Source organism: Nycticebus coucang, chromosome 1, assembly GCF_027406575.1.
Source record: "Nycticebus coucang isolate mNycCou1 chromosome 1, mNycCou1.pri, whole genome shotgun sequence".
NCBI classification, from domain to species: domain Eukaryota; kingdom Metazoa; phylum Chordata; class Mammalia; order Primates; family Lorisidae; genus Nycticebus; species Nycticebus coucang.
In genome coordinates this window covers 58,191,330-58,209,005 of record NC_069780.1, presented here as the reverse complement: position 1 = coordinate 58,209,005, position 17,676 = coordinate 58,191,330, and positions in this window count along the sequence as shown.

Genomic DNA, 17,676 nt, shown 5'->3' with positions numbered 1-17,676 from the left:
ATGGAGACTTTACCTCTTTCCTGTTTACATGGATGGAGCTGGAACATATTCTTCTTAGTAAAGTATCTCAAGAATGGAATAAAAAGTATCCAATGTACTCAGCCCTATTATGAAACTAATTTAGGGTTTTCACATGAAAGCTATAACCCAGTTACAACCTAAGAATAGGGGGATGGGGGAAAGGGAGGGGATGGACGGGGGAGGTGGTAGAGGGAAGGAGATTGGTGGGATTACACCAGCGGTGCATCTTACAAAGGTATATGTGAAACTTGGTAAACAGTCTGTGAAGCTAGTGAATGATGCCCCATGAATATATCAATATACACAGCTATGATTTAATTAAAAAAAAAAAAAGACACACAGGGAACAAAGGGCTCTTTTTTGCTTCTGAACATGGCTATGTGAAGATGTGATGGCTGGAGCTGCTGCAGCCATCCTGTGAGCATGAGGAAAGGCAACTCAGAATGAAGCCAACATAAAGGTGGTGCCTGAGAGGAGTGACCCTCCTATTTATATCAACATTGGGGCAGAACTAAAAATTACTTTTAATTGTTTTTGTGCAATTGAAATTTATTTCCATTTTTGGTAAAATAAAAAAAAATTCAAAGAATTCTAGCTCTAATGGACTGTGGACTTGTATTTACATAAAATCTTCACTACTAAAGGATACTTCTAAACTCAATCTTTTTTGTTTTTCAGAAAGTCAAAATAATTGTAATATTTTAGTTTATTGCATAATAAATTATGAAATAGTAAAAAAAAAACACAAGTCAATGAATGAAATAAATTATCAAATCCTTAATTGAAAAAATAATACTTACATATAACCTGTACATTTTTTTACTTACAGAATGGGTTCTAGGAACATGGTCAGTATATAAAATAAATTTCTAGAATGACTGGTTTATAAAATTTCAATTGAGAAAATAATATAGATAGAGTCTTTTAATGAAAGACTATTTAATCCATTAATTGTTCTGGATCTTCATAATGTATCCTTAACTTCAGCAAATCCCAGAAATTGTTCTATATGCTGGAGTAAATATTGAACATGAGAGACGAGTTTTTGTTTTAAAACAACTCATATTAAAATGAAAATGTGTGGCCAGGCACAGCGGCTCATGCCTGTTATTCTGGCTCTCTGGGAGGCTGAGACGGGTGGATTTCATGAGCTCATGAGTTTGAAACCAGCCTGAGCAAAAGCGAGACCCATATCTACTAAAAATAGAAAAGAAAAAAAAAAATGAGGCAAGAGAATTACTTGAGCCCAAGTTTGAGGTTGCTGTGAGCCATGGCACTCTACCCAGGGTGACGGCTTGAGACTCTATTTAAAAAAAAAAAAAAAAGAAGAAGAAGAAGAAGAAGAAAGAAGGAAAGAAGAGAATGAAAGTATCAAATAAACAAACAGAAAAGTAACAGGAAATGATCCATTCTGGGCAGAGGATTATGATAAGTAGATATAATCCATAATAACCTGGAGTTGGTTTTGATTTAGTGATTAGAAAGCCTCTCTCTGAGAATGCTACATATCTGAACAGTCAATGTGAATGATAGCAGAAGAAAACAATCCAAATAGCAGGATGTCTACTTAACAATGAACTTAGTATAGACAAGTAATAGAAGGATCCAAGGAGGAGGTAAATGAAAGAGTTGTATAAGATAGGAGACAGGTGGTTGGTGGCTAGATTATTAGGATTTTATAAACTAAGTTATCCAGTTGGTAGTAAAATTGTATTTTATTATATGCCATTGGAGAGTTTTAAAAAGAATTGGATAACCTGAGACTACAATGGCCATATGTAACTCAAATGTACTATAAACACTCAACTTTCAAATAAGTAACTACTAAAAGTATTCAAATATAAACTTATTTATTTAATAAAATGGAGGCACACATATGCACTAATACTGGCACTCTTAAGATGCCCATTCATGCGTTAGTTCTTCAGTAAACAAGCAATTTTAAATTCAATACATTGTGCCGATTGTGCCATGAGGACGTGAGTGTAAGCAGTGATAGCAGATATAACCCCTTACCTGATATATTTGTTATCTAGTGAGAATGACGAGAAGAAACAGAATTAATGTCAGAGAGCTGAAAAAAATGTAACTCTGTGATTTCACATGAGAATGCTATTGTGGATTTGGAGGCTGTCAGAAAATAGAATATAAAAATTCCTTGATATATAATTGGGTAGGCATAAATATTATCCTCAATTTGTATCATTAAGTTGGTTAAAGTTTCTCTAAATTAGATCGCTGGAAAAGTAGGGAAAAAAACACAATAAAAATTATAGAACAGAACACTGACAATATAGAAAACAAGCTATACAAGCTGTATGATGTTAAATGAAATAGTAAGGAAAAAAGAAATCTAAGAGATTGCAAAAGGATTCAAGAAAATGTGATATAGGAATCAAGAAAAGGAGGGTGCGGTGCATCTTACAAGGGTATATGTGAAACTTAGTAAATGTGGAATGTAAATGTCTTAGCACAATAACTAAGAAAATGCCAGGAAGGCTATGTTAACCAGTGTGATGAAAATGTGTCAAATGGTCTATGAAACTAGTGTGCCCCATGATCACATTAATGTACACAGCTATGATTTAATAAAAAAAAAGAAAAAAAGGAAAAAAGAAAAGAAGATCCAATATTCATGTGAAAAACTCACTATCAAGAAAAACAATTAAAAGAATGCTTGATCATATATTTCATAAAGAATTAAATATACATGTTGAAGTAATTTGCCATGTGTCAGTGGAAAAATACAGAGAAGAAGGCCTTTCCTAGTTAAAAAGGGACAGGGACTCTGACAAACAAATGTCATATTTAGAGTTTATTTTGACCCTAATAACAAAAAAAAGTCCAATGAGGCATTTTTGACACAGTAACACGAATCTGAATGTAAACTACAGCTACCAAGGAACCAAATTATTATGAATTTTATTAATATGATGATATTATAGCAGTGCAGGAAACCTGTGACATATTTTAGAGTTATATACTGTGTTGCATAGTATTTAATGACACGACGTTTGAGATAAAATAGATTACAAAGGAAATAAGACAATATCTTGAAAATATTTAAAATTGGCATTCAGTATATAACCTCGCTAATTTGTATATGTTGAGAATTTTCTTAAAATATACTATAAACATACACAGACACACACACAGGGTGTCAAAATGTATACACTTTTTAAAAAGAAATACTTAAGTCACATTAGACTTCTGCAATTACAAGAGGTGCTCTATAGAACTTGTATTCATCTTTTGTTATTGGTATATATTGAGTTTTATGATTTTAATATGATGTTTTCTTTTCTTAAAATGTGTATGCATTTTTGGCAGGGCACAGTGGCTCACGCCTGTAATCCTAGCATTCTGGGAGGCCGAGGCAACTGGATTGCCAGAGCTCACAGGTTTGACACCAGCCTGAGCAAGTGAGAGATCCTGTCACTAAAAATAGCTGGGCGTTAATCAGTTAGATGTAAGCGTTCCACATTGTATATCAAATCAGCTCATTGTACCCCATAAATGCATTAATGTACACAGTTATGATTTAATAAAGAAAAAAATTTAAAAAGCTGCGCATTGTAGCAGAAGCCTGTAGTCCCAGCTACTTGGGAGGCTGAGGCAAGTGAATCGCTTAAGCCCAAGAATTTGAGATTGCTGTGAGCTGTGACATCACAGCACTCTACTGAGGGTGTCAAAGTGAGACTCTGTCTCAAAAAAAACCCCTCAAAAATGTGTATACATTTTTGTCACCCTGTGTATATAAATGAAGTAACAGGAAGATAATGAAAAGTTAACTGAGGATTTGGGCTATAAAAATGTTGTGTGATGATACAAAATATAGGGAAATGTATAAAATTAGAAGTCATGTGTATTCTTTTGTAACAAGAGAGAGGATGTGGATGTACTTGAGTTTATTGTTTAATGGAACATATGTGATAAAGTTTCACCTACACACTGATGTGCATGCGTGTGGAGGAGAACATTGAGTGTAGACAGTGACAGGTGAAATAATATCATTTTAGGGTAAAAAAGAATGCTGATGTTTGACTTAATTTCTACTGACAGACTATAAATAATCAGGAAAATATCAACGGATTCCTGGACATGTCACTAAGTCACTTGTGACTTAAAATGCTAACTTGCATTCTGTCCAAATACGAGAACATGTCGTGTTTTCTATGTTGAAAAGGTTGCACAATGAAGAATTGATTTTGCAAAACCAATATAAAAAGTAAGACAGTGTGCTAAAGAAGTTAAAAAGATCGAGAAGAGAATGAGCATTGTAGTTGCTAATGGTTATATGTACTAGAGATCAAAGTACACAATAAATAAAGTTGTAATGCAAATACAGGTAACATTATTGGTAGCAGAAATAGAGGAGCTTCGTCTCTGATTCTTACCTAACAAGAACAATGAAAAAGGATTAGATGTCACAGAAAATACAGGGACTTTGTAATTTGACTCCTGCTTCACTTTTAAATCCAAATTATAAATCTTAGTACATTTTCTCCTCTTGAAATCAATAAGTGAACATTAGAAGAATGAGAAACAAAAAGAAAAATACTATCCTCAACAAAACTAATAGGCAGCAGTTACCTTAGCACACAGTACGTTAGCGCTACCAAACAAAAGAAAATGCCAATAGGGTATGTGAAGTATAAAAAAATACTTAGCTGGGTGGCACCTGTGGTTCTGCGAGTAGGGTGCCAGCCCCATATATCAAGGGTGGCAAGTTTGAACCCGGCCCTGGCCAAACTCCAAGAAAAAAAATAGGCAGGCACTTGTAGTCCCAGCTACTCGAGAGGCTGAGGCAAGAGAATCGCCTAAGCCCAAGAACTGGAGGTTGCTGTGAGCTGTGATATCAGAGCACTCTACTGAGGTTGACAAAGTGAGACTGTGACAAAAAAAAAGAAAGAAAAAAGGAAGGAAGGAAGGAAGGAAGGAAGGGAGGGAGGGAGCGAGGAAGGAAGGAAGGGAGGAAAGAAAGAAAGAAAATGAAAGAAAGAAAGAAAAGAAATATTTTGCTATACCAAATACAAATATCAAGTCAGTGACTAAAGTAGTTCACATAACCTGAAAGGCAAAACAGCACCTGCAGTACAGTTGGGGAAATCTTCATTTTCATTTTTGTCATTTTTTTTTTTTTTTGGTTTGTATTGCTTTGGTGTATTTTTTAGAATGAAGAAGCAAGGAATTTGAAATACCAAAGACACATCATAGGTCGTGTCCAGTAGAATCTGTATTTTAAATACCTTATCTAGTCTGATTTTTGTTTTCTGCAGAGATAAAAAACTAGAAAGCCTCTCACCAGTATTTTTCGAAATCATACATGAATGCACTAGGAAGAGAAAATAAAGGTATATATATATATATATATATATATATATATGCCATGTTCACTTCAACCCAACATTACTATTTGGTAGGCACCACAAGTCCAAGCTGACTATGAATAGTTCTGGCTTCACCTTCAGTTAAGGTCCCATGGCTAGGTTCTCCATTATTGTCTGAGCTCTAAAATACACATGGAGCTATTTTCCCAATGTTGTACAATTAGCTATTGCAGATAGCAAGGCCTTGCTTCAAAACCCTAAATAACCTTATAATCTCTTATTGCAGATTAACATGAAATCTTGTAATTTGTTCTGATTCATTTGACTCAGCATCCTAGGCATTTGTAAGAAAACTTTCCTACTCTGTAACAAAATAAAAGCTATCAGAGTAGCTTCTTGTTAATCAATAAATTAGTTTCCAAGTGTAGAACATGCTCTCTTCAGAAATCAGAGGCATTTTGCTTTATTCCCAATGATTGAAAGAACACAGTGTAATAGTTTGTGCTTTGCAAGGGTTGCCCTAACATGTTCTTACTTAGTAGATGATTTTTAAACTTTTATAAAACCTTTTTTTGGTTTCCATCATCTATCCTGTAGAGCATTTAGTCTCTAATGCACTTGACATTTTCTTATAATTCAGTTCAAGTGACATGATGGAATCATTATAGTGGGTGACAAACTATATAATGCCCAAATATTTCTGGTCCCTCCAGAATACATTATGACAGAGAATGAGTGGGGAAAAAAGCCTTGTGAGAAAGTTCTAAATGTACACCTTACCTAAACCCAGGGAATATGTAAATCCTTATTCCTGATAAAGAAAATATTTTTCCATAAAAGTACACACAAAAAGCTGAATTACTGTTAATCTAAGAAAGATATCACGTATGTCAAAGAGTTGTGGCTGGGGTTAATACTTAATTGAGTTTCTTGTGGTCTATTGTCATATTCCAAAACACACTTTCTTTCTTAGGAGGTAGACTGATAAATGGGAAAAATATGGGAAACTTTCTTTGACTCCTTTAAATTTTTAGGGGTTGTACTGATTTCTACCTGAATATGGTATCACTTTTTTATTTACGTTCTAGGCCAAGGGGAGGAAGCACTGACTGGGTCTTCTCTTCATCACCTCCTTCTCAAATAGTGTTTGCCTTGCAGTGTAAGGATTAAATGTAGCACCTACCAACTGCTACGTAGGCCGAAAGTATTCTATATCTGGGGACTCTATCAGGGAGTCATTAAATTTGAATGGCTCAATTTCAAATCAAATGTTCGGTTTATTATATCTTCAACAAAAATCAAGACAATTAATGAAAGTATGTGTCTCAACTATTGACACAGTTTTGCCGTCTTCATGGTACTTATGAATGTCAGCATGAAGAATCCTGAATGGTGAATGGTGAAGAAATCACAAAATGCATTTTACACAGCTTGTTGAGAATTGAATATTTTCCTTGCAGGAAATGATCCAAAGCCTGGAAGAAGTGGTAGTTAGTTGGTGCATGCCAGGGACCAGCCTTGACATGTAGTGGGTTTACTTCCTTGTAGCCTGGTAGTGCATAGAGACCAAGGAAAATTATGAATAGGAGTCATAGAATATTACTATACAGAAATAATAGACACAGACAGAGAGCAGTAGGGCTCAGGAGGTGGCACACACTTCTTCGTGAGGCTTCCAGTAGGCTGCCCCGAGGATCAGGCTAGCTCTGTATTTTTTTCATATATCAGTGTTACCGTCATAAATCTTATGAAAGCAAGGCAAACAATCTCAATCTCGAAGGTTCTTCCTTCGTTTGCATTTCTACTAAGTAGATTAACTCTACAACTGATTACGTTAATTGCATGGACTTGTTGTTTTTTACTGTTTGAAGGTATACAGTCTTAATATTAACAGAGTCTTAAGAAGGAAGACAATTAGAGGCTGACTCAAGGAACAAATCCTAGCTGACCTGCAGTCACACACCACAGATGTGATGTTTTAATACTCTGACAGCCTTGTGTCCAAACAGATAGACTCCTCTGGCCCAATTAAGGTGACAGAAGAAAAGAGATCTTTCCTCTCCTTATCTGGTCCGGAGCAAGTCTTCCTGTGTTGGACTAAGTTTAAAGGAAGTGTTCTCCCAGGGCAAACAGCCCTGCCCCAGCAGAAAGCGGCTTCAAGGCCTCCAGCCAGCTGCAGCGTGGCAGCTGTGAGGGGAGCGGGTATACACACAACATGCCAGGCTTCAGAATATTCAAGTGACAGGATCTCTCACTTTGTGCTCAAAGACAGGAAACTGACTCTGAAGCAATTCTCCATTACTGTCCCCCTTAGTCCAGACTCCATTCTCTATTCCTAATAATATATCTAACTTATTAGCAATTAATAATTTAATATTGGTTTCAAACTTATAAAATCATTATTACTAGTAATGCAAGCACATCAAGATATGACTTTTCCCTTACGTATTCCCACTTGCCCTCTTCAGGTGCAAGTTCTGGCGAACATGGAAGACAGTTACTGTCTTCTTACTGTGGAAGACAAGGTTCCCAAGTTCAGCTTCTTGTAGTTTGAGCAGCAGTGTTTGTGCAACTTGTCATCAAGCATCGGCTTCCCAGAGCATTTGCCTATCTCTACCAATCTTAGCTGCTTAATCATAAGCATCCTCACCATTTCATCCGACCGGTGGCAGGAGACATCTGTGCTGACCAGCTTTCATGAAGTGGCAGTAGATGATAGCATGCTGGACCACCAAACAGACACCATTAGATTTTTATGAATTTTTTTTTGGACTGTGTTTCAGCACTTAATATTTATGAAATCATTGTCCTAAACACCTGGAATTTTCAAAAGGATTTCATTATTTATCATACATAATGATACAGTATAGAAATGGTTCATGTTTAAGGCATGGTGATGAGGAAAGCCAAGTTTCCAGATGATTTCCCTTCAGAAGCTTCTTTGATTCCAAGGGATCCCATAGACTCAGCTTGTCTGCCTTGCCAATTTGTTTAAAATGGTCCAATATTGTGGGAATAGTAATTTCAAAACTTGCTGCTAATTCATGCTTAGATTGAGATGGATTCGCTTCCTCTACAGCATTCATCTTGTCATGATCCACCTTGGTCTCTGGTCCCCAGTGTGTCTCAAATCACCAGAATGGACCTTCTTGAACCCTCCCATGTACTACACATTTATAAGCCACATCCTTTACAAACACTTCGATGATATTTGGGACTGTCTATGATGCATTACTTCCTTATATTAAAAAATACATGCATTTTTGACTTACCTATGGTTTTATTAAAAATGTTCTAAAACAAATTTGAGGGATAATCACAAGCCAAAACATTCATTTGAAAGAATGAGGATGTAGCTTCAAAAAAAAAAAATACAAAAATACAAAGAAACATCAAAGTGAAACATAACATATCAATTACTAAACTTAGTACTTAAAGAAATTATAACCTAAAATGATGTAGCACGATAATCACTCAATTCAGTGTATTATATGTGAGCCACACTGGGGTAGGAAATTATTTTCTTAACTTGTCTGTATATGTTCCTTCTAAAATGGGATCCATCAGGAAGCTTCAGGCCCCATGTTGTCAATGTGAACTCAGATGGTATCAGGAGGTCTTCAGAATGTAAGATTTTACTTTTTTGGTATAACTGAGTAAAATGTCCTTAGGTCTCTTTAGAGAAAGATCTGGGGACTTACTTTTGCATATATTTGCTATAGAAACCTCAATTTTTATTCATGGAACATATTCTCCTTCAGTAAATGGATTATCACATGTGAAAACTGGTTCATAATATTTGCAAGGGATCAGGACTGTTTTGTTGCAGAAACTGCCCTTAGCCTCTTGATTATTCCGGCTTTGATTGCTCTTCCTTCTACAGACTAAGACATACTCTTTTGTGGACATCTATATTGCCCTTAAGGAATCCATATTATATTATTTCCATAGGTCTGGTGTGTCAGACACTCATGGCTACCATAGTTACCACTTTGAACTTGCCACTCTTTATAATGATCGCACACGATTGCGGTTTACAGTTAAAGTCTATGCCCCTATTATTTCTAGATGCTTTCATTCCTGTTACTATCATAAAGGCTACTTTATCTATTAAAATATTTAAAAACAATAAAATTATTTAAATTGTGAATACAAAATAAATGGCCACTCTGAAAAGCAGAAAACTGTGTTGACTCAAAGTTATTACGAGATAACTAAGCTGTACTAACAGCTCAGACTGAAAATTTTTTAGTGGTAGAACATTTTACACTCTGCCTGTAATTTGATGGTTGATGATCAACTGTTTCTCTTGAGAAATCAGCATTTCTTGTGTTCTCAAAGCAGCAAGGTGACTAGAGTGAAGACCAAGGAATCTAGAGATGCTGCTGTGCGTCATCCACTGTCAACATGAAATCAGGTCTGATTCTGTTTGTGTTTTTACTTTAACTTCTAAAGTAACTCATTATGAGAATTACTTTACTTGTGATTACACTGATCTCCTGAACTCTATTCTGGATTACCTTCTTTTAAAGTGACCAACACAGTGGTCATAATCCTTAAAAATCATTTTGAATGAGAAAAATAGTCCATGAACATTTTTGATCAATTCCTTAGTGTGTGGCAGCACATTTCTAAGCACTAGAATGCAAAAGAACGTTAAACAGGAAGAGTGAATCATGTACATAAAATCAGTAATTATGAAATTAATTGATGATTTTAATTGCAAAGATTAGTTCAAGGAGGATATTAGAGAGAACAAAGTTTCAGATTTCTGACACTGTAAGGATGGTCACTTAGAATAATTTTAGTAATTTGCCTTGGGGTGAAACAAAATACCCATTTCACAGACGATAAATAAAGGAGGGCATGAAGATGCAGGAGACAGAAGATAATGAGCTGCAAAATTTGGAGCAGTCAAAAGACAACAAAGAAGAACAGAAATGTTTATGATTCTGAATTTGCAGTCAGTGAATTATGGGTCTAACAATTTTCTGCTACCATTTTAGGAATTCTATATGTTTAATCTTCACAACTTTGTAATACAGATTTTATTCCTGTCTTTTTAAAACTAACGCTTAGTGTTATTTGGCTAACTGTGCAATTAGCTACTTGGTTAACTTGCCAGGTAAAGTTGCTAAGAATCTGATCTTTCTGATTCTAATTCCTATTCAACATTATTGTTACAATTAGTTTAACATACTATATTTTTCCTTGCTAAATATTTTAGGTTTGATTTACATTCTAAAGTATTTTAAGATATTGCATTTTACCAGGTTATTTTGTTATAGAAATTATTACTTATCTGCCTTCCCTATGCTTTTTCTGCTTTTCTTCTTCATTAGCATATGTATTATTAATGTCAACGAGTATGCATATTCATGTTTCTAAACTTGTAAGCAATGATTTCATAGGACCCTTTTTATACTTTCACATTCAGGCCATTATCATCCCAAGTGTTATAAAAATGGTTTGTTACAGGACATTGTCTTCTTCATCTCTTGGGATTGCTTTCACACTTCTACTCTTAACCAATACTACATTTGTAGACTCCTCAAATTCCTTTGTTTGCTTTTGAATATCTGCAGTTTAAAGTCTTTTTTTGTTTAAGTAGAGAGGGAATATAAATAATAAATAAGAAACACTTTCCTTCAAGAAAACACTGCAAGAAAATTTGGGAAAACAAAGTGTTTCCTGCTGAGAGCAGGTTTCAGGGAGTTCTGTTGGGAGAAAGATGAGGATATTTGACATCTTTTAGCAACTTGTAATCATGTTCTTGTTCATGTTGTTATAGTATAGTAAATGAATCTCCAGATCGTCAACGCTTCCACATGCTATTATAAATTCAGACGTCCTCTATGGGTGAATACAAATTGATTCAGGGTTATTCGTATCTACTTCCTACATTAGTACAAATAATTGAGAGCTAAATTTCACATAACAGAATTAATTAACACTCCAAGCCTTTTGGAACACTTCAGAGTTTTGAGAAAACTGAATATGTAGTTTAACTCAGTCAATTCACTCACTAAATTGAGAATATAGTTATAGATAAATACACAGGTATTCACAATAAGGAAATAATTTTTACAATGTAAATTTAATAGAAATTAGAATCTGGGAAAAAGTACCCAGTAAATGTCTAAAAGACATTTCCATAGGAAGCCACAGGAATTTACAAACAAAAAATTAATTTTGTAACTTTACATTTTTAGCAGAAAATCTGGCTCGCTGTGAGTATCTATTAGGATTTTACTTCAAATGAAACTAAAGGTTTTGATTGAATTAAATTTCAATCTGAGTTTAAATGCATGTGCGTAAATTGCCTGTTTAATTTACTAAGGTTGGAAACAAAGGGACAGAGAAAGCTTTTACACATCATATGATTCATAGTATAATTTTCAAATTTTTTGTCACTCACTGGATAATATTGAAAGCAAGACTTCAAGTACAATGTCCCGAGAAGAATAAATTAAACCCATCATCTATCAGTGAATCTTGCAAAAATATTTGCATTTTGAATTACAGAAACCTGTGGGAATTTTATATTATCTTTACAGGAATGCTTTACTATTATACTTCATACTGCTAGGATATATACGAAAGTGATAAATTTTATGCAGATTCTGTTATAATCTTGTAATTCCATGTTCATAATTGTAATGCCTAGGGTTTTGAAAATCACATGGGAGTTTTTAATTCTGTTATAGCATCATGTAGCATAAGACCAGGCTCATTACAGGAACATTACATTAAGTTAATTAACAGCACTAAATTTGATAATTCAGATTTGTTCCTTCATCAATATAGCTAAATAAGATTAGATGTTTATTTCATTTATATGGTAAAGTTCAATAGGTTTCACATGGATTGTTATGAAAGTTTTGAGACACAAAAATCAAGAAATATAAAATCCATGCAGAGGGAAACAAATGAATCCCTTACAGCAAAACCAATAAGGCAAGCGAGTTGAAACTTTTATAGGTCACTCAGAAAAGACGATGTTGACTGTGCATTTTGCAAGTGAAATAATAGACCATAGCACAGTCGGTCTCAAAACTAAGTTATACTAGAATTGGAACATTTTGTAGTAGAGAAAAATTTTAGTTCATCTGTTACTAACTTTTTTTAACATGAATGTTAAACATAACTTTTTTTGAACATAAAAAAGGTTGCTATTTCACAAGGTCAAATTAATTCTCTTAATGAAAAAAGAGAGGTTTGGGAAAATTAGTATTTTTAGAAAATATATAATATATAATTGAAAACATTTGGTCAAATTTTACTTGATGTAACATTTACTCTCTGATAGTATTTTATTGTCCAGTTTTATCGAAGTATGATTGGTATACAGAAAACTGTGCCTTAATAATGTATACAGTATAACTTTAGACATGTGTATATTCTCGTTTTATCACAACCACTGTCCAGATAATAAACATTTCACCTTCAGTAGTTTCCTTCAGTTTATTTGTTCTTTCCTTTGTGTTTTTAGCTTTTTGTTGTAAGAACACTTAAAAATTTGTCAAGTGGGTAGATCTTCTATGAAGTACATGATACCTTATTATTAAACTATAGGCCTTATGTTTCAACAGCAGATCTCTGGAACTTATCATCTTGCATAAATATAACTTTATACCTATTCAGTGACAACACTCTAAATCTCCCTTCCCCGTCCTTGGGTAACCACCATTTTTTTATTATTGTAATATGATATATTATTGCAAAATAATAAAGATCATAAAAGCAAATTAACATTTTAGAATTATATCTTCAGAATTAAGATATTCTTTATATTTGAAATAAATTAATATCATTATTTTTCTTCTTAGTTAAGGCCCCAAACAGAATCAATGCGAGATGTTCTCTAGGATAAACTGTTTTCTTTTGATCCAGAACTCAGGTTTTTGCATATGTGTGTAATTGTGTGTGTATGGGAACATCATATATCCATATATAGATAAATATTCAGAGCCTGAAAATTTTGAACTCAGAAGCAATATCTGTTCCAAATATCTGGTATGACACATATACACATACGTACACATTTATACCCAGCTTCAAATACAACAGTAATTTCTTATCTTCTTCATTATCTTTTCTAATTTGATGTCCATGCTATTTTTTCCTCCAACACATATCGAATGATCCATTTAATAACATTTCATAAATAAATGAGCTTATTATAATTTTACCTGAATTTTTTCTTTCCATGGAAGCCACTCCAATTTAATATACAATTACCTATTACTTAAAAATTCCATTAATCAAATATGAGAAACATTTGTTATGGGCATATTCTAACTTGGGATTTAGAGTTTTTATTCAAAATCTATGCCTAAGGAAAAAGGATGTTTACACTATTTTCTTTAGTAATAAGGTTTTTGGTTATAAGGAAAGAGAAAGCAAAATCTGTGTTTCCATGCCCAGTATTTGTATGGGTAAGAAAAATTATTAAAGAAAGAAGAGTTTAAGATTCTTTCCACAAGATTTAGGGTATATATACTTTTTACTTCATCCCTAGTCTCCAAACTTGGCTTGGTTTTACCATAAACCAATGATTGTTTTCACCCATTTCCTACATGTAGTCACATGAATCATGTACATATTTTTCATAGGAGTAAGTTCTCTCAGAGACAAATCCATAAATGTAAAATATACTAAAGTTATTTATTTTATCATAATCATAGGTGGTATACAGTTTTGTATGTCAAGAAAATAATTACTTTAAAACTATTTTATCATTATAGCATTATCTCACAACAATTTTGCTCTTAGCCATATGAAGCTCATGAATGATCATTAGTAGAAAGGGCACTGCGAGTCTTGATATTTTATCAACAATGGGTTTGCACTACTAATCTCTCCAATTTTCTTTGCGCCAATACTAGCATATATTAGGAAGGCATATACTGGTAGTAAATTTATAAATTTTATTTATCACTATCTGGTTAAAGGAATTTCTATTTCTACCTATTCGTGTGTGGGAATAATCATGTTAGAATGCATCAGTACCTCCTTACCTCCTTCCTGTACTCAGGAATATAAGAATATAATGTGGTGATGTACATATATTTTTGTATATGTACACAATAGTGAGTGCATGTGTGTGTATACAAACATATGTTTATGATATTTCTATGATCCATATATTTATTTCTCACTCTACATGTGAACTCATCGACAATATATGAATATGTATGTTTTCCTTACATGAACTATTTAATATAAAATTGTATGATATGACACAATTTTAAACATTACCTGGCTCATACATTTTAAATGATCTTTAATTGCATTTCAAAGATTAAATAAGAACAGGAATTATAATTTCTTTACTGACAATAAAAAGTAATCCTAATTAAAAGATTCAGTCTGCTCAGGTAGTATGAAAAACCATGATAAAATAACAGTGGTCGTTAGGCATTGTCATTTTTTAAGGAAAAAAAAATCTGATGGCAACCTATTTATATAAATAAATATCTGGAAAAATATTGCCTTGCTTCCTGTTTACACTTAAGTATTTTGCTCTATCGTAAATTACTTGCTTTTGAAAAGTGAGTAGCATATATCATTAACAAAGCAAGTAAAGGTATAATATTGCAATCCATATGCAGGAATAATGCACCATAGCCAAGGCAGATTTTCCATTTAAAGATTGTAGGATTATGTTTAGAAAGAGAGCAATTTAGTGTAATATATTCCATGAATACATAATTTTCACCAGGTCAGCCCCCCCCTTTTTTTATTCTCTCTACAATGCTCAAATGAGCTCCTGGCTTTCTATTTTTGCATCAAAGACAAATTACCTCCTTCCTGTACTCAGGAATATAAGAATATAATATATAAGGGAACTCAATGTCATTTAGCAATGCATTACATTATAAAGATAGACTTTTCCACCAAGATTTTGAAAAATTTCTCAAGGCAGATAAATAATAATAATAATAACAATAATAAAGTCTTTTTCTTGATTTAAAGTAGTATGGGAGGAGATGAAATTACAAGAAAGTGTTAACTAGATAACTGTGTGAACATCAAAGAAAGTAATTCTCACACTTTGTGGTATGCTGCCTATTTATATTGGAAAAGATATTATTAAGTGATAGCAATATTTTATTTCCATAAATTAGCATGTTAAAATCTATACTGAAAGTAAGTGAGATTTTCAATTTAGGAATTTAGTAAAAACATTACAGGACTCTTGTAATGCATTATTCTACATATGGATGAGAGAGCTAAACTTTTTGCAGGAGAATGTATTCATTAAGTTTGCTTTGAGTTTTCCATGATTTTTAGTTACTGTTACTATTGATTAAAAAAAAAACCCAAATAATTAAATTAGATTTATTATTATCTTTTTGTTACTTTTTAGCAAGCAGATATGTTCATTTGTGTAAGCATTTTTGCCTCTATTTTCCTAGACATTTATGCATGAAAGTGTGGTTTTCAAAATATAAAGAGAGCATATTCCAGAGTTAAGTAGTTGTAACGTGTATCTCAGGCTAACCTACTTGTACTATGTCCTGTTTTGAGTTATCTGTCAACTGCCATTTTATGCCAGAATTTTTTAAATACAGTGCCTTTTAATATAATTTTAAAGAAGCTCCTTTCTTCTCATGGTCTCTGCAAAATTGCTCTTCTTGCATAACTAATAAGCTGCTATTAGGCTAGAACTTTCCAAAACTTCATGGAATTTTCACTCCCAAAACTCTCTGACCCATGCTTTGATTAAAAAAAAAAATAACTGCTCATCTTCCACTGATCAAGGGATTCTTTCCTAATTTACTTTGAGATTTAAGAAAAAATATTATTCCAAGCATTAAATCTATTTTTTTCATTTTGATATATTCAAAACAATGATTTTGTATATGTTGCTCTGTCATTTCAGTCATTTAACTTTTGGCATAATATTGAGAAAGAACAAAATGAGTGGTATGTTGTTTTCACAATTCCTAACCTGCTACTCTATTACAAACCTTGTCTACACATTCTTTACTCCTTTTCCTTCTTTCTGAAGACTTATTTTCTGTTTTAAGCTACGATTATTTTAAATACATATTGCTCATTTTTGCCATATTTGATGATTTCTTATTTCTTGCATGACAAACAATGATTTATCAGATACAAAATGTAATGATATGTACCAAGAACAACAACATACACAATGAATTGAGTACCTGCTATGAATCAGGCACTACAATATCAATATTAGCTTTATTGATTAATTAAATCCATATAAAAGAGAAAATGTGGAAAGAAAACTTTGCCATTGAGTTACACAGTCAAGTTTGGTTTATTTAACATTATGTAGATCTGTCATGTATCACACAATGGATGCTTTATAAATATTAATTCACTTGTTCCACATAACAATTATAAGGGGTAACTTATTTTTAATACTATTCATTTTTGACACATAGAGAAAATGAAGCACTGAAAGCTCAAAGAAGTTGCCTGAAATTACGTAACTCATTTAGCATGGAGGTGGCTTCAAACTTGGACCAGCTGATCATAGTGTACACACACTCACCCTCAGGGCCACACAATGCTCCTCTACCTTCATCATGATGGAGGACATGCCAACAACAGCCAACACTTGCTAGTTTGTTACAAAACAAATAATGGCACCAAATGTAAACAGTAAGTGCATTTGGGCACTAGATCTACAGAAAAATCTGAAAGACAAACTTAAAGACACTATTGTTATTTCCCTTTACAGATACTTGTGGCTTCGTGAAAGAGAAAAGACTTGTGTTAGATGTGCTAAAATGGAAATCAAACTATGGTGCCTTACCTGAAGACGTTAAAATAATGAAGTCTTCACAAGGCCTCAAGTGTATTCTCTGGAAAAGAATGAAATTGAATCTGCCCTGAAAGTAGCTGGCTTTCTTATGACACTTCTAAACTAGAAAGAATTTGACCAAATAAATCTATGAACTCAAGTATTACATGGACCAAAACAAACAAACAAACAAAAAAGCAGTAGTGGAGGGAAAGCATTCATGCAAATAATAAAAGGGGAGTGACTCACACAGAAGTCCCACAGCTTGACTGTGAGTGTCATTCAGATGTAACTGACATAGTCAGTGAGTAAAAAGAGCAGCTCTGTCTACTTGAATGTTTTTCCAATCACACATTTATTTATACACTTTTTTCTTATCCAAATGCCTTTATGTATGTAAAACTATTCTGCTGATGTTACCTTCTATTTTTCCCAAGTTTCTTTTATCTTCCCTGCAGTCTTTATTTACTCCAAGGCCCTCTTTGTATCCTACTTGGACCTTAAGTTTTCCCAAATTATCTTAATCTACTTATATTTACATTT